Source organism: Triticum dicoccoides, chromosome 4A (assembly GCF_002162155.2).
Source record: "Triticum dicoccoides isolate Atlit2015 ecotype Zavitan chromosome 4A, WEW_v2.0, whole genome shotgun sequence".
NCBI lineage: Eukaryota > Viridiplantae > Streptophyta > Magnoliopsida > Poales > Poaceae > Triticum > Triticum dicoccoides.
Window position 1 is genome coordinate 352,336,147 of NC_041386.1, and position 18,759 is coordinate 352,354,905.

Below are 18,759 nucleotides of genomic sequence, written 5' to 3' on the forward strand. Positions count from 1 at the left end.
CTGCCCTTCCGGCCGGCCCCTCGTCGCCCGTCCCCGCACTACCCCTCCGCACAGCCCCTCCCCGCCGGCCCCGCACGACCTCCATCCACCTAGCTTGCCACCGGTGACATCCACCCGAAGTGGTCGCCGCCGCCATCCATCCAGTGCTGCCTCAGCCACCAAACTCCCAGCGAACGAGCGCCCCCACCTCCCTCCTTCGGGATCCCGCCACCGCACTTGGCTCTGTGCCCCAATCGCCACCGCCGCGAATGTCTGAGCACCATCAACCTGTCGTCAGTCCCGGGTCATCTTCCCCCGCAGTCCTCCGCTTTATGCCGACGCAGATGCCACACTCCTTCCCTCCAGTGAGCCTCCTCCCTCCCTCTGCCATCCTCTTCTCCTTCTCTACCTCCGGCAGACGCGCCCCCGCCCCATCGCCTCCTACGGCCGCTGCGTCCGACCAACATTCCCCTACCGCACCCAATCACCTGAAGGGTGTTGCCTCGCTGCGTTGATGCTCAGCAGTCCACCCTCGCCCCCGTTGGAAGGGTTGTTCTCCTCCCGCTGGATGATTTCCCTAATTTCTCCGGCCTCTGGAACATTCACAGGAGGTTCACGTTTTGGTTTTTTCTAACTATTTTTCATTTGGTGATACTTCAGTGCACATGAGTTTCACTGATCCATGACTGATCTGATAGATGTACAATATGTTCATTCCTATTTTGGGCATGCTAGTTGTTCAATGTAAATGTGCATGAGAATCATTTTTCTGAACCTGACCTGCGCGAAGATTGTGCAGCATTTGAGCATTGTAATTAGTAATTAGTATGACTGTTTGATTGTATTCGGGCATTGTAATTCGGACATTGTAATTCGGGCATTTCTGATCCATGATTGAACAACTATTTCCTTTGGTTTTGTAGAGCACCATTTTGTGCAGTAAGTAGTAAAGGCTGCAGTTTGACTGCAGTTCAAAATGTTGATTTTCAGCAGGCCAATGTATTCATGGACAAGTTTTTGTATGATTCAGTTTGCAATATGAATAAAAGGATGATCTTTTTGTCAGGAACCTTAGTAACTAGTGGACAAATTCACACATATTTCAATTCAGTGGTATGTTGGAAGATAATATGGGCTATTTTCAGTTCAAGGATATGTTCAACAGTCATAGCATTCTCTGAATCACAGTATGTAGTATAAAAAATGCTCATGTACTTCTCAGCGTGTCAATCGCCATTAATTACCATATGCCTTCGATCCTTGGATTAATGACAAGCCTCCATGCCGATTCAAAATAGTACATCAGTGATGGTATACTTCCACTGTACTAGCAGCAACAATTTCAATTTTATTAGGAGTACAAGATAAAGAGAGCCGCCATATGTGTGTGTATGTTCGGCAAATGATTGATAGCAGCACATTATTGAGGAGCCCTGATGACCGAAAATGTTGGGCAGCTGCTTCAGTTAGATGTTTTTCTCTGTTTTTAGAACAACTTCTGTTCGATAAGTGTGCGCTCATGTGTTTCATTTGTAATGCTTTGCTCCAAAAAATTTGAGAACCATGTGAGCAGTTTGAGAAAGTTTGTGATTGATAATGTGTGTCTTTGTGCAATTTGAGAATAGCTTTAGTCCAAAAAAGTTTAATTAAAATAATTGGTGCTTATATAAAAACCATATTATTTTTGGAATAAAACTAAGAAGTTCAAATTAAATTAACATAGAAGTTTGAAGTTTATTAAAATAAAAAGCAACTCTTTATTCGAAATAAAAAAGGGTGATTTCAAAAGTTTAGGTGTAACGAACAGTATTGTACAGGAGAAGTTCAGATGTAACGACCAAGAATTTCAATTTTTTTAAAAATTAATAGTTCAATGTACATGAAAAACTCAGATTTTCCTCGATACTAAATAATAAACCAAGAAGTTCAATTTCAAAAAATGGAGCAGTTCAAATATTTACTATAAAAACTTGATTTTTTTTCCCATTGCTAAAGAAAAAAACCAAGAAGTTCAGTTCGAAATAACCAAGAAGTTCGACATTTACTAAAAAATACTCGAATTTTTCCCATTTCTAAAAATACACAAAGTGGTTCAAAAAATTAAGCAAGTGCTCTTTTAAAAAAATTGTTGTGAGAGAAGTTTGTACAAAAGGAATATCATTTGTGTAACACTGATGAATGGATCAGAAAATTACAAATGAAAAAACATCACAGAAGTTCAACATGAAAACAGCAGGAAATTCAACTACTCCACTGAATGAATTTCAGATGAACATTTACGAAATTTTCCTCATTATTGTTTAACCATAGGGAATTAGAGAAAACTTTCAACATATGGAAGGAGCTTTTTTGCAGCAGCTTTCCAACGCCATATTATTTGCCTCATTCCAATAAATGGTTTATAAATGCGATCGAAAATATGATTCACGTTTTTTGTATGAAGAAAAAACGGTATTCAAAACTGCTATTAAACCGCTCATATTTTGCCAAAAATTTAACTTGGGTCATGATACTGGTGTCCATAGCTTTCCAACGGTATATAGCAAGCCCCATTTGGGCAATGTTGGCGGAAGTTCAACCTAGCACTGAAGGAAGTTCAGGTCAAACAAATCAGGCAGTAAAATTGCAAAAACGCAAGTTCATCACGACCCAAGAGCAAAAACTGCCAACGAGTGAGTGACAGAAGTTCAAGGGAGAAACAGCTGGGAGTTCAACTACTACGCGGAATGCGTTTCAGGTGAGGATAAAAGAATGTAAAACTAAAAGCCTAAAACGTTTGTTGCAAGAAGTTCACGTGCTTCTCCGAGTAAAGTTCGAGAACTCTAGTGCTAGACGTCCGACCTTCACTTACATGTAAAAAACAGAGTGAAGTTCAAACAAGCAAGCCCCAGAAGTTCAACTACTTCACGCAGTGCATATCCATTCGCGATGAACGCAAAAATCATGATCTCGCCATTGAGGTTTGTTAAAAAAATTATTGTGAGAGAGGTTTGTACAAAAAGAATATCATTTGTGTAACACCGATGAATGGATGAGAAAATTATAAACCAAAATATGTCACAAAAGTTCAACGTGAAAACAACAGGAAGTTCAACTACTGCGCTAAATGAATTTCGGATGAAAATGTTTTAAACCGTCGCGAGTATGAAAAAATGATCAACATGGAAAAGTTGCGTGTTTGCAGCAGCTTTCCATCGGTATATCACTTGCTCAATTCCGGTGAGTGGATGAAGAGCTACGAGCAATGGATGGAGAGCTACGAGCAAAAAAAAACACATGAAAAACAGAGTGAAGTTCAGGTGCGCACGCCGAGAAGTTCAGGTTCTTCACGCGATGCATTTTTGACAATCTGTTTCGCGAAAAAGGCAGAACGAATGATCTCGCCGTTTTCGAAATTACTTGAAAACGGCTAGGAATCAGAGAAAACCATCAACATGAAAAAGTTTCGCATTTTCTGTAGCTTTTCAGCGGTATATTATCTACATCATCCCGATAAAGTTTGTAGAAATTACGGCAAAAATACATTTTTAACCATTTTCAAAACTGACATAAAACCGTAATGAATTAGGAGAAACAATATATACAAAAAAGTTTCGCATTTCTTCAAGCTTTCCAACGCCATATCATTTGCTGCATTTGGACGTACGGTTAAAAAATCAGCTCGAAAATACGAACTCGGTGGAACTTGTACCGTTTTCTAAATTACTTTTAAACCATTCAAAATTAGAAAAAACTTTTAACATAAAAAAGTAGCGCATTTTCATAAGCTTTCCAACGCCATATAATTTGCCTCAACTGGATTAGCCGTTTAGAAATGGCGTCAAAAATACGAACTCGGGTATTCAATTTACGAAATTTTACGATTTTCCGAATTACTCTTTAACCGTAGGGAATTAGAGAAAACTTTCAACATGTGGAAGGAGCGATTTTGCAGCAGCTTTCCAACGCCATATTATTTGCCTCATTCCGATAAACGGTTTTAAAATGCGATCAAAAATACGATTCACGTTTTTTGTATGAAGAAAAAACGATTTTCAAAACTGCTCTTAAACCGCTTGCATTTTGCCAAAATTTTAACTTGGGTCATGATACTGATGTCCATAGCTATCCAATGGTATATCGCAAGCCCCATTTGGACACCTTTTAGCTGAAGTTCAACTTAGTACTCGGGGAAGGTCAGGCGCGTTACTCGGGAAGTTCATGTTGTGATCCGAATATTATTCTAATCCCGTGATCAGAATAGTATTTATGTATATATATATATATATATATATATATATATATATATATATATATATATATATATATATATATATATATATATATATATATATATATATATATATATATATATATGGTCGCGCTATTCGTCACCCTGGTTGAGGAATAGTTATTCTTCACCCCCCTCTATTTTACCATCAATGCACCATAATTTTACGTTCCGTAAGTTTTGTCTTATTTCCGACGTAAAAAGAGACCGTAAGAAAATATATAATCGCCGTAAAAAATATTTTATGTGATGTAAAATTACAAATGTAAAAACATAATCTAAAATACACATAAACTACAAATTTTCTTGTCTTATGACCTATATTTTTATTTTTCTTATGTCAAATTTTACGTAGTGAATCAATAGGAATGTAACTATTTGAATTCTAAACGTAATTTAATTATGAAATGATCGTAAGATTACCTCGGGTGAAGAAATACTTATTCTGCACCCTGGATGATGAATAGTAACACTATATATATATATATAGCATGTAGAGTAAAAAAGAGACGCAACAAGTGTACAACCTCTTTGGCGAAGCCATGTCGATCTCAGCATGATTGGGTTGGTCGGTGAAGATGCTCCGGCTGACTTGGCTGTCGGAGGAGGGGAAGAAGATCTTAGGCGTCTGGAGATGGAGCCCGGGGTACTGCTCCGCTGTGATGGAGGGTCTCGTCGTTGGAGCAACTCCGGTGAGTTGTACGACACCGAGGCTGAAGCAGGACAAGAGAGACAACGTTAACCTGAGTGAAATTCTAATAGCATCTTCAATAGATGACGTAAAATACATAACCACAAAGTGCTAGGTGTAAAATACTGAACTTAACTGTCAAAACTACATTTAACTGTCAAAACTGAATTAACTGTCGAAACTGAATTTTGCTGTGGAAACTGAATTTTACTGTCGAAACTGAACGCACTAGTAGCAGAAAAGCAGTAGCAGCAGCGCCTGCGAGAGCCGAGGCAGCTGGTCATGTAGCAGTTGATCTTCAACCTCCACCCCTTGAGCCGCCAGCCACCATCGGCCAAACCGCCGCCCCCCGCCGCCCATGGCCAGTAGTGCGCCATCCCGCTCGCCCCTAAACCACTCCCCACCACCAGTCCGCCGCCGCCCCGGCCATCCCTCTAGGCCCCCCGTGCCGATCTTTTTCTTCGGTGATCCCCACGCCACCGCCCCACCACCACCGCCGACCACCGCCCCATCCTGAACCCAAAGATAGAGAGTGGGGTACCTCACCGGCGAGGCCCCCTCACCGCTGTGGCTGGTTCTTCCTTAACTCCGGCGAGCCCCCCACCCCCTGAAAATCGACTGAGTCAAAAGTTGATTCTCTCGACTGAAGTGTGGCCAAATTAGAGCAGCATCGCAAGCAAGAGCAAGAGCGAGAGCAGCAACACGAGCAAGAGCTAGAGTAAGAGCAGACTAGACAGGGGACTGAGAGCAAGAGCAGAGTAGCAGCATGAGCGAGAGCTAAAGCAGCAGCAACTCCTACAGATGTGGACGTTGCCTCCGAGGGAGCGACTCCGTGGAGGAAGTGGCTGGTGACGCCGCCATGGATGGAGCCGTGCCATGTTGGCTTAGGACCGAGCGCCGGCAGCACCATGAGATAGAATCAAGAAGAAAAAGCGGCGATTAGTCTACAACCTCTTTGGTTGCGCCGATTAGGCTTCAACTTCATCCGAGGAAACGATGATGATGCTGCTCTTCAGGTGCTGCAGGTGAAGATGGCGGTGTGGGAATGGAGGTGGCATGAAAGATAAGGGGAATGTTGAGGCAGCTCCTAGAAGGTGGAGGACGAGGTGGCTGAACCAGCAGGACAACAAGATCGACGATGGATCCTCATCCGGTACATTGGATGAGGGACATCGAGGTGTTGCTGTGGACGATGTCGTCGGGGAAGAGGCTCCGGCTGGGTGGCGTACGGAGGAGGGTGTGGGGCTTCGCGGGCTTTCGCGGCCTCGATGTACGAATGGGTGGGCGGATGGGATGGGAGTGGCGAACCATGGCTTAGGGACACACTTGTCCGAAATGTGGGGTAAATTATGAAAGTACCCCCACCGATTTGAGCTAGGCGGTTCTTTCGGTTCAGGGGTATCACGGCCATTTCGCGTGTCGAGATTTTGCAGGCGGTGGGAGTTTTGCACGCATTCTAATTTTCGGATAGCAAGGCGCGGGTTGAGATAGAGGGAGTTTTCGGAGCACAATGAGACACAGATATATCTTCAATATTTCGGGTAACAAGGCGTGGGTTGAAGAGGCGGGAGTTTCGTAGCACGATAGACAGAGATGCTAGCTTGAAATTTCGGCATAACAAGGCGCGGAATCTAAACCACCCCCTCCATAGTACATGTATGATCTAGCTAGATGTTCAGAATCTAAACCATGTATTATACTATGTACAATGTGTTTAACACGCACAACACACACACAAACACCATTTAGACTAGTAAGGTACACGTGATTGCACGCATGAGATTTGGCAACCAAATTATGAATAAATACCACATTATAGCATGTAAGCTTTGAGTTATACATGCATGATGTAGATGTTCATTTAATTCACATAGTTCATTTCATTCAAAATCATCTAGTTTTTATAAGAAAGCTAATCTATTTTAAGATTCATGGAATTGTGCGTTGTAAAGCATAAAGTAAAAACAAATAATTTCAAATCATGTAGAAAAACAATTGGGCAATTATGATACGGAAGATTCTAGAACAAAGAAGAAGTGCTTGTGTTTTGAGGTTTGTGCATTATGCTTAAGTTCAACCATGGAATCTTCTAGATTGTACACGTGGCAAAATCTGGTAGAATCTAGATGATATCCAATGGCCAGTAGTGCTCAAATTTCCATCTCTGCACCATAGGATTGGCTTCATCCAACAACCATCTTTCAAAGTTAAAGTTATCCGCACACTATATAAAAAATATATAATATAATATATAGGGGTATAGATATAGATATGTGATGCGAAAGCCACCCATCATCTCCTAGAATAGTGTGTCCATGTACGGATGCAATGTGGCCAAACGATGTCTGTCGTCAGTATCTCAAATTCAAATTAGTCTGACCTTGTTCAATGTGTATACAGTACAACATGCTCGTTTCCAAACCACACCACGCATATCTCAGTTATATTCATGCATGCATGGGTTTCAAACATCATGATCTCTTATTAAAATATTTGAATTCAACTTCACATTGATTATGACCTCACCTAGTCTTTTACACCCACACAATCGTCTTCTCTTTATAATTGCACCACTAACTTTCTCTCGTGCATGCATGCACACACACTACCAGTCGGCATTATCCATCGCACACATGCAATCTTTTTCTTCAGGTCGGTCTCCCATGCATGCACACACACACACACCCCTCCATCATATCGTCCATGCGCAACGATCGGTGTTCCTCTACGTGTGTGTATATATAGCTAGGTCTTTCCCAGTTTTCCACACAAACTCATCAATCAATATATCAAGTGAGGTCTCACCCTCTTTCCCACGTCCATATCGATCAATCTATACCTCTCTATATAGGATTACATAGCTAATACACCCACATTAATTATATATCCAATGCCCCCCTCTCATCATCCATGCCTTCCGCTTCGTCTCTCACACGTGCGCACAATGGCGAAGACAGGGGGCAGCAAGGGCCCTGCCCCCTAACATCACTATATATCAAGGCTAATATGAATGCGATCATTAGACAATTGTTGGTAAAATTGTTTAAGTTGATGAATTGTCCCTCCTCGTAAAGGATTAGCAATGCTTGCCCCCCTAGCTCATTTATTTTTCATGGCTCTGCCACTGCGCATAACGGCGCACGTTCTCGCCCCCTCTCTTCAAATATCGATCTCGCACTTGTGCACTCCTTCATAGTCTCCCTCCACTTGGCCCCTCACACCATCTTCTAGCCCCCCATCGGATTTTTCCACATGTAAAATCTAGCAGACTCCATGGTTGAACTTAAGCATAATGCACAAACCTCAAAACACAAGTGCTTCTCCTTTGTTCTAGAATCTTCCATATCATAACTGCCCAAACTTTTTTAGTTGAATTGCCATTATTTGTTTTGACTTTATGCTTTACAAAGCACAATTCCATGAATCATAAAATAGATTAAGGGCTTCTTTGATTCAAAGGATTCTCAAAGGAATTTTGGAGGATTCTAATCCTTAGGAATTTTTCCTATCTTGGTTGTTTGATTCATAGGATTGTAAACCATAGGAATTTTTCCATAGGATTCATTTGCACTAGATTTCATAGGAAACATCCCATCCACTCAAACCTCTCTGAAAGAATCCTGCGTTTTTTCTATGAACAATCAAACACTCGTTCAATCTTGTAGGACTCAAGACAACATTCCAGTCTAATCACATGTTTTTCCTATTCCTGCATTTTGGAAATCCTATGAATCAAAGAGGCCCTAGCCTTTTTATAAAAACTAATTGATTTTGAATGAGATGAACTATAAGAATTAAACGAACGTCTACATCAGGCATATATGTCTCAAAGCTTACATGCTATAGTGTGGTATTTATTCATAATTTGGTTGCCAAATGTGATGCGTGCAACGCACGTGTACCTTACTAGTACTTCGAGTATGTGCAAAACACATAAATTAGAATTCCAATGGCACGCTACACAGCGTCTCTCTTACAGTTCATGAAGCCACATGGCACATGTGGAGGCGTTGTCGCGACCTCCTTGTGTGGATTGATCACAATGATGTGCTGCTGGTTCTAGAAGAATGTACTCGTCCTCTCTGAGGCACACCGGCGGTACATGCACGAAGAGAAGATGCACGGCATGCCATGCACGCACTCATTCCCTCACACACACGCGCGGGCACATGGGGGACGCATTTTTGTACGAAGATCCAGCCCATGTGATGATTTGACGCGTGAAAAGTCCTTCACTTCATTGATGGTCAATTAATACCGCGCATGCAAATTGAGTGGACGTGAGGGAGGAAGAAAGACATTAGTACTCCACTACGTTCATGCGAGTTGTTAAATCATGGGTTGCTACTTCCATTGGTTTCCTTCGTATTTTGTGCCAAATTTTGACCATATTTTTAAGTAACATACTGTAACGCCCTGGACACACCCGCCGGTGGTCGTTAATCCTGGCGGGATCTAGACTGGCCTCACAGATCAATACTAGTCTTTTCTGCGCACTTTGTCCTCACTCGTGCGCACCTGGGAGCAACTTCCCGGTCGGTCACCCATCTTGACACTACTCCAAGCTGAGCACGCTTAACTTTGGAGTTCTGTCCGAATGGGCTCCTGGAAAAGAAGGAATTCCTTATTGATATGAGTAGTCTATCATCCCTAATAAGCCAGGCTATCACATATACCCCCACTCAGAGGAACCGATGTCCTCGTCGGGCCACAGGAACGTTCCCTCTTGGCACATACGTCTGTGCATCCAGTCCGATACATGTGCCATGCCGGGTGCCATGACGGGTCACAAACGTCATGAACAACATGACCGTGCACCTGTCCGCAAACATCTGTGTAACCACGAGGGTCGGCTCTGATACCAACTTGTAACGCCCTGGACACACCCACCGGTGGTCGTTACTCCTAGCGGGATCTAGACTGGCCTCACAGATCAATACTAGTCTTTTCTGCGCACTTTGTCCTCACTCGTGCATACTCGGGAGCAACTTCCCAGTTGGTCACCCATCATGACACTACTCCAAGCTGAGCACGCTTAACTTTGGAGTTCTGTCCGAATGGGCTCCTGGAAAAGAAGGAATTCCTTATTGATATGAGTAGTCTATCATCCCTAATAAGCCAGGCTATCACACATACTCCCTTCATTTCTTTTTATTCTACATATCAGGTTTAGTCAAATTCTATCATTGTTAACTTTGACTAAGTTTATAAAAAAGAATATCAAGATTTACAATATGAAATCAATCTCGGTAGATGCATCATGAAATTAATTTTCATACCATATAGCTTTAGTATTGTAGATACTGATATTTTTTCCTTAAAGTTGGTCAAACTTTATAAATTTGACTTTGACCAAATCTTATATGCAGACTAAAAAGAAATGGAGGGAGTAATGTTTTTTCATGTCATAAAAAGTGGAACAAAAAAGGGGGCCAGTAAACCAGGATGCAGGCAGCATGATCAATTTTTGCCAGGGCTACTGTTGGAGGCCTTTGTATTTAAATATGGATGGAGTGGAGTAGTACTATCTTTATCTTAGCCTCATAGGGCTCTCCCAGCGCCTAGGCTAGCCTCCCCGTCTCGCCCACCGGATCCCGCCATGGATAATCCCTTAGATCCTAGGATCTCGTGGGTTGCCCTCCCGCTGCGGCCCGCAGCACTGTGCCTTTGAGCGAAACCCACATGTGTTTTAGAGGGGATCCATTGCTCTGGAATCACAAATCGGTGGCATCAGAGGACATGCAAGGGCTGCGTTTTAGGTGGTGGGCAGCAAGGGAAAATCGGATCCAGGAAGCGTCGCATCAATTGGAGAGAAGTTCCAAGGAGCTGCGCCTGGCGCAGCAGAAGGAGGAGGCGCAAGTCGATCTCAGGGGAGAGATACTGAGCGATGTCAACATCTGGCAGCATCGCGCTGATTTCGAGCTAGGGCTAACGGCAGAGATCATATTCACGGAGTCGACTGCGGAGGAAAGAATGTGCATGCCTGCGCAATGGCATGAGCAGCCGGTGCAACTCTTCAAATGGGCGGTAGGAGAAGACAAATCCCGGGACCAGTTGTGGCGGCGCCGCTGGGCATGCATCGTAGGCGAGGTGAGGTGCCCTCCTTCCCCGCTAGCGATGCAGTGACTTAGTTGGTTGCTGCTACAGTGAACTTGCAACACCATGTCGGTTTGCAACCTTGACAATCACTCCATCTATATGTATTGTATTCCTATGAAAATACTTGGTCGTTTGGAAAAAGATTCTAATTGATTTATCACTAGTTTTAGAATGGTTGGTCATGACAATCAACTGAAGCCACAACTAGAGGTGTCCATCATACTTTATGGTCGGTCGCACCAACAGACGGTCGGTTGGACCCGCGTCTCACGGAAGGGACACGCATTGGTTTGGTCTGACATGTACGACCAGTTACATCACTGACTTGTGCGACCGCATTTGAGCAGTGTAGTACTCCCTCTATCTCAGTTTACAAGTCTTGCACATGTACCTAGTTCATTAATTTTACCAACTTAATGAGAGGCATACATTAGGAAAAATATATCATTAGAAACTTCAAATATTATATTTTTTAATGATATTTTTTTATGTTAAACAATATATTTTATATAAGTTACATTGACGACCTAGATACACGTGTAAGCCTTGTAAACTGAGATGGAGGGAGTACTTGAAATTTATGTTCCATTAAACTCATCGGGAGCTGTTTCAGGCCTCAAAACTAAAACCATCAATTAATCTTTACCTTGTTCCCATCACTTCCAAAGTACTAGTGCTACAGCTAAGGGCAAGCCTGCTCACACCTACTAGTATGTACCAAACCTGGACGTGTTGCCACTATGCAGGTTTTAGTACTAGTGCTAGTACTTAGGTTATAAAAAGGGGAAGTACCTAACCGAAAATTACTCTACCTTCCTCCTCATAAGTCCTTGTTCTTCGTCCATCCTTGCTATGACTGGTGTGCAGAGCTCTTGGTCGAGAACTGCTCGTAACAAGGGAGCGGCAACCAAGGCTGTGGAAAAAAGAGAGGGCTCGACTCCTCGCAAAGACCTCGAAAGATCTCTCACGGGCAGGCATGGCTCCCAGGAGTGCCCTAGCCGCGGAGGCGAACATGCCTACATGCCCGATCAGCTCAATAAGCACCTCAATAAGCAAAAGGAGTTCATCCATGTCTTGGTGGATCCGCTGAAGGAGAGCCTCGACGACATGCCCGCTGTGCTCAATGAGTAGGGGGAGTTGACCGCCGGCTTGGTGACGCTGCTGAAGAAGAGCATTGCCTCGGAGAAGAAGGTGACTGGCGAAATCATGCAACTTCAGGAGGACAAGGCAAAGCTCTGCCATGAGCTCGACCTGCTGAAGGAGGAGAACATCGGCTGGAAGAAGCTGCATGAGAATAGTAGTTCCTCGATGAAGATGCTGCAGGCCCTCGTCATGGAACAGAAGGAGTTGGTGAAGCTTCGCATCAAGCACCCGGCTGCTGTCAAGGTACATAATGCAGCCGTGGAACAGATGATGAAGGCTCGCGTCGAGAAATCCTGTGTCATGGACAGAATGAAGAAGATGGTGGAGGATACGCACAAGGAGATGGTGGTCGTGGAGGCGATGAAGAAGCAGTTATGATTCCGTGGCCAGCAACCCTTCATGTAGTAGAGAGCAGCGCCCTAGACTTGTGTGTGCATCTTCCTTGTTTTTTGGGGGTGATAATCTTCCTTCTTCTTTTGCTCCTGTGTTTCTTCTTTTGCTTTGGGTGTTTCGCCGCACGTGTCATGTTCTCTGTGAGGCATGAATAGAACAATTCTAACAATGAGATGACTAGCAAATTAGATCATTTTTATTGCCATATGGCACCGGGATGCCGTGTTTCATGCTCCTCTGTCGTACTCCAGTGGAAAACTTGAGTATACCACACAGTTCTTTGCTCCTCCTCAGGTCGTCGGCACATTTATACGAGCAGTCAAATCACAAGGCCCCGCCTTCCAGTAGTAATGAGCCGTCAAATCACAAAGGCCCTCGCCTCTGTTGAAACCGACCAAGCTAGACTGCCCCGCCCTCTAGCCTTTTAAAAAATGTATACTTTTGTACAATAGTAGTATCGATGGATTGCGCCATGGAGCAAAACTAACAAGATGAAATTAAACAAAAAAGGTGGTACATATAGAGAGCGCTCGTCGCCAAATTATGCGTATAGTACTATTAAAAAAGCTAGTACGTGCTTAAATGGGGTGCTAAATTCTATTAAAAAAATTAGCATACCTATTTAATTCTTGGGTTCTTATTATTTATGCCACTAGTTGTGTATCACTATCCAGTTTTGCCATTAGAAGTTACAACTACTCAAAAATGCCATCGATCTATGAGAGGCCTGCTCAAAAATGCAATTAGATATCTCAAAAATGCCATCGTTAAGTTAGATGTTTGCTCAAAAATTCCATTAGACATTGTTATGTTCATGTCAAACCCGTTGACCATGTTATATGGAAAAAATAAGCCAATTCTCACAATGATAAGTATGGCCCCGCTTGTCTGGAGTAACCAAGTGAATTATTTTACAGGAAAATAAGAACGCTGTTGGGATCAAGTAGGCCCTACAATTTATTTTACTATAGTGAGATAGAGGGAGAGCTGGCATGTTGGTCCATCGGTATTTATGTCATTATAACATGGCAAAAGAGATTTGAGTCACAATAATGGTGTCCAACACAACACACCCCTCAAATAAAACTAAGCACCCTAAAATTCTTTGACAAAACTAAGCACCCTGAAATTCTTTGACAACTAAACTGCTGGCTATATGATGTTGGCCATATATATTGTACGTATATAGTGTGAAGAAACGAGTGGTAGTACTATACCAACTAAAATATTAACTATAAGAAATACTAGTATGTACATACTGAAGAGTTCAAGTAACACTAGTAGAAAAAGGGGCTTTTGTCCTGGTTGGTAAGGCCCTTTAGTCCCAGTTACTAATGCCTCTCCCCTTCAGTCCCGGGGGCTCAACACAACACACCCCTCAAATAAACATAGTTCTGCTGGGGGCTCAACACAACACACCCCTCAAATAAAACTAAGCACACCTGAAATTAAACTAAGCAGCTAATCCGATAGACACTACATTAGAACCACCATGAGCAACGACACTGCCACCTTACTCGGACTCCTCGTCCACGTCCTCGAATTCTTCCTTGTCCCTCTTCCTCTTGGCCGATACTTCTTTGCTTGAACCGCACACTTGGCTCTTGCTCTTCATCCAACCCTTGTAGATATTGAAACAAAGGTAGCCATCCATTGCAGCGTAGTGGATGTGGTCTATATCTAGTACATTCCACTGCCATGCACGATGAAACTTGGGCGGAGGTTTCAATAGTTTACCATACGAAGGATGAACCATGGCTCCTGTCGGGTTCAACATTGAAGGCTGATCACGGGAGGGCACCAACCCTTTCTTCTGGAGGATGAAGGGGTTGCCTACGATGAGGCCTATCCGACCCAGGATTGTTCTGTCATTCGTAAAGTCTAGAGTAACGAATTTGACTAGGCCACCCTTGAGGAACTTCTTAAATTCCTTGCACTCAACGTCGGCATGGCATATGTGGTAGACCAAGCATAAGTCATGCACGCAAACCTGGATCATGGCGGGCTGCATCTTCTCTTCCTCCTTTAGATTCTTCTCTTTGTCCATGGCTGTGGTGTACTCAACATCTAGCCCAGTGACCCACTCATCATTTGAGTTTTTGACCATGCTTCTGAAGGAGCAAGGCATCCTTTCACCATTGCGGAAGAACGGGTGTAGATGGCATCGAACTCATCGCCGGTGATGGGTACTCACCGCTGATCATGGAGATTTGGGATGCCATGGATTTGGGAGGAGGGTTAGGATTAGTGGAACTGCTGTAATGTGAAAAGATGGGATGACTAGGAGTGAACTGTCATAATGTTAAAGGACGTCCGGGGATGAGTAGGAGCGAACTGCCAGTGTTTTTTCGATTGTAAAAATGCTGAGTGGGGTGTGCGAAAAGTAGGGTTGTGTCTTGCCTGGTGGATAAATGGATTCATGCACAGTACTATGGGGGCCCAATTAGATGTCATGTCTACTCGATGCCCAATTAAATGGCTTTCGATGTCATGTCAAGCGTCGGGAAAATTACAGGTGATACGAAGCTTTCCATTCTCCCATGATACGGGCTTCCGAGAGCCCTCGGATCTAAGATCGAACGGTTGCATGGCGTGATTCTAGACCTATGGGTGAATATCCTATCCTGGAGGGTTATTCTGCAAATTTTCAGCAACTTAGCATGCGACCGTTCGATCTTAGATCCAAGGGCTGCCAACAGCCCGTATCATGGTCGCGCCTATCACGACCGTCGCCTCACTCGCGCAGTCGCGCCCTCGGAGATTTAACACGGTGCGTTAGGCTATCTGATGTTGGCATGTCATACATAGTCATCACTTAGTCACTCATACAACAAGGTTAGCTATAAGGTTGGGTATAAGAGTATTTTTTTACTTCTCTCTATCTCTTTCTTCATAGTATTTATTGCATTTGCTAAGGGCATTAAATGGCTTAGCAACGCAAGTCCCCAATGCATAGGTGCTTAGTTTTTTGTTCCTAAGTTTTCTTCATTTAATTAGCTATAGACTCAAAATTGTATTTTCACCTATGTACACGTGCTTAGCACCGTTTCTTCCTGGGGTCACCAAACTAGTCTCTCTCTTCTTAATTAACTTGCCATATGAGACTTTATGCCTATGTGGCAGGCTTAGCACCTGTACGAGCAAGTACAATAGTGGGATATAAGCCCGCTTACATGGCATTTTTGCATATGTGGAGGACAGAGGCAAGGAAAAAGTGGAGGAGTAGGCTCTCATACAAGAGCTAGCCTCTACATGGTGGAGCATTGGGAGAGGCAACTGTATACCATGGAGGTGGTCAGGAATCGGGAGACTCACGCCGGTCGTAGTGTCGCATTTAAAATGATAATGGCGAGTCAAATCATGGGGCCCCACCTGTCCAGCAGTAACTCGTTGTCAAATCACACATCCCAACGTTTGCTGCAGCCTACTCCCTCATCTTCTCGCATCTTTGCCGAACCGACTAGGCTGAACTGCCCCGCCTAGCACATGGGAAAAGCCCCGCCCTCGACTTTTAAATAATACAGTATACTAATTTTGTATCCATGTATTGCGCTATGGAGGAAAGCCTCAAGAAAATGGCGGTACACATGTATGGAGTATACAGCACGCCCGTCGTGTTCGGGTCGCACCCCAGACGGTCGGTCGGTCTGGCACGCCGCTCTCCAAATGGAATGCGTGTCATATTGCGTATGCACACACATGTGGGACTGCAATTAAGAACAGACCATAGGCACACTCCCCGGCCCCGCAAGTCGGGTGAGTTAATAGAAGAGAGAGACGAGCGATAGTACTAGAGAAGTGTTGTACAGACATTGGTGCCTGGATGATCCCTGCATGACACGGAAGATCAGTTCGTCCATGCATGTGCCTAGACTCCAGCAGACACGCCTGGATTGGCTATCGTCTACATATTGTGCAGGCTGTGTCGTATAGTGCTGTAGTTCTGATGAGAAATCTAAAAAAGGTTTCATGTGCTTCGGATCACTGCGAGGGTTAAACAGCGACAACTGAGTTCCTCCAAGGCGCTGGTCATTGGGGGCACATGCACGAAGACTACTCGGCTGCCATCTAGGTCAAGCCGGCTATGTTAATTGGGACATCTATCGATGGACCCCTTTTCTACGAGTTTATCTTTAATTTGAGCTTTGATCCTCGTCTTGTTTGTCCGTCGGGATTCATGTCATCTCCTTTGGGCAGTGAGGGTATGGTTTCTTGTCATGTGGCATTTTTTCGTGTTATATGTTATAATCCGGTGCTTTAGATCAAAATGACGACAACTGTGCCTCTGAGGCACGTGCATGAAGACTTCTCCATAGTCATTGACAAGGTCAAGCCGGCTCCGGTAGACAAAAGAAAACCTCCACGCTTGCTTGCTAGTGTTGCTCTCTTCACACTGTCTTGTCCTCTCCAGATCTAAACACGATAGTGGTGGACACACTCTCTCTCTCTGCTCACCACTGGTCACAGATCCAGCCGGATCCTCTCTATCGGGGAAGGTGACAAGGTGCAATGTTCACGCGGTCATCCTCGACAACGGCTCTTACCCACTGCCGGCGCATCCCGATCAGCATGCCTTGCTGTTCTCTCCCAAGCACCGCTAGCTTGGGAGGGCCTCCAACCCCCGTTCCTCGCTGCCTTAGTGTGGGCAGATCCGGCCTCCCGCCGCCCACCTAGTGACATCCCGGCGACCCTCAGGTATAACTTCCTTCGAAACTGGCCTTGCTCTACTTCCCGAGCTCCCACGTCGCTGCATTTGTATCTTTTACTATTTCTCAGCCCCTCTCATAGATAGGATCGATCGGCTGTTCGAAAGCCACCTAAATTTTTACTGTTAAGAGGTAAAACTACTTCATGCACTCGTATCTAGTACTACTTGGTTCAAACAAGGAAGAAAGGGGTGGGGGAAGATTTTTTACCTGAATCCAGGACTTGGTAGAAAGAGGAAATAATGGGGGCAAAAAGTAGCAGAGACTGGTTATCCAATTGGTCTCTTGGTCTAATAGGGAAATAAAGGTAAACACAGTACAAACTCAATATAAACCCGATCTATTGGTTGAAAAAGGAAAGAAAGTGGGGACTGGGGGACAAGTCAATAGAGTAAGTCAAACACTAGATTTGCTAGCCTCACACAGTATAAGGTGGCTATACCGAACAAAAATGGGACCAACCCAGATATCTTGTTCTGATGTTTGTTGCCCCAAGCCACTCTTATGTAACGCCATTGGTAAAATGTAGTAGTCTCACTGTTAAAAGTAAGGACACGTTAAACCAATGTTGTTTTCAATGTAATGCCTCCACTAATATGAATCAATGACACTTTTTTCATGTCCTGCTAAATTTCCCATTCATATAAGTTGCTTCTTTTCATTAGAAATACAACTGTCCTGGTCCGCCTACTCTCCCGTGCCCAAATACCAACTCTGTAGGAGCTGTTAATGTAATGTTGCTCGTAAAATGAAGCAATGGACCATTAAAGTAATGTCGTATTTAATGGTTTTCATAGTTAATCATAATGCCCACACTAATATCTAGCAATGTTGCTGCTTTAGAAATTTCTACTGTCCTTGTAGGATTGACATTCAGATAAGGAACATGCTTCTTTTCATTTGATGTATGTTTCAGCACTTGTTAGTGACCCTCCTTTCCACCTTTTTTTTGCAAACATTGATATACATTTCACGCTTGATCTTAGTTGAACTGCACAAATGATATCCAAATTATAGTTGAACATTCCAGGAGCTTCATAACCAACCTTGATGTTGCTCAATTTCATTGCAACTAATGAAGAAGAAGCTTTGTGGGTTTTGTTTTCTGATGGAAATGGAACCGGGGCTGGAGCCCTTTCCTTAAAAAATGAAGAAGAAGCTACTAGCTCATGGGACATTGCTTCATTTTAGGTGAACTGCACCAAAAGGTCCCATGAATTGAATCATCCATGTTGGTGACTGGTGTCATCCCTTTTACGATGGCTTTGACTGCAGATATGGTTCCCATCACGAGGTATGTTCCTTTTTGGTCTAACCGTTTGCCAAAGATCCTGCTTGTTGAGTCTGCTCTTGTGCTTCTGTTTTGGCACTGCCATGATAAAGCAGTAATGTTATTATTGTGCACCTTAATCTAGTGGCACTATTAATTTGAGGCAATGTTTTAGCACCGCTACTGCAACTGATTTTTTTATATATCG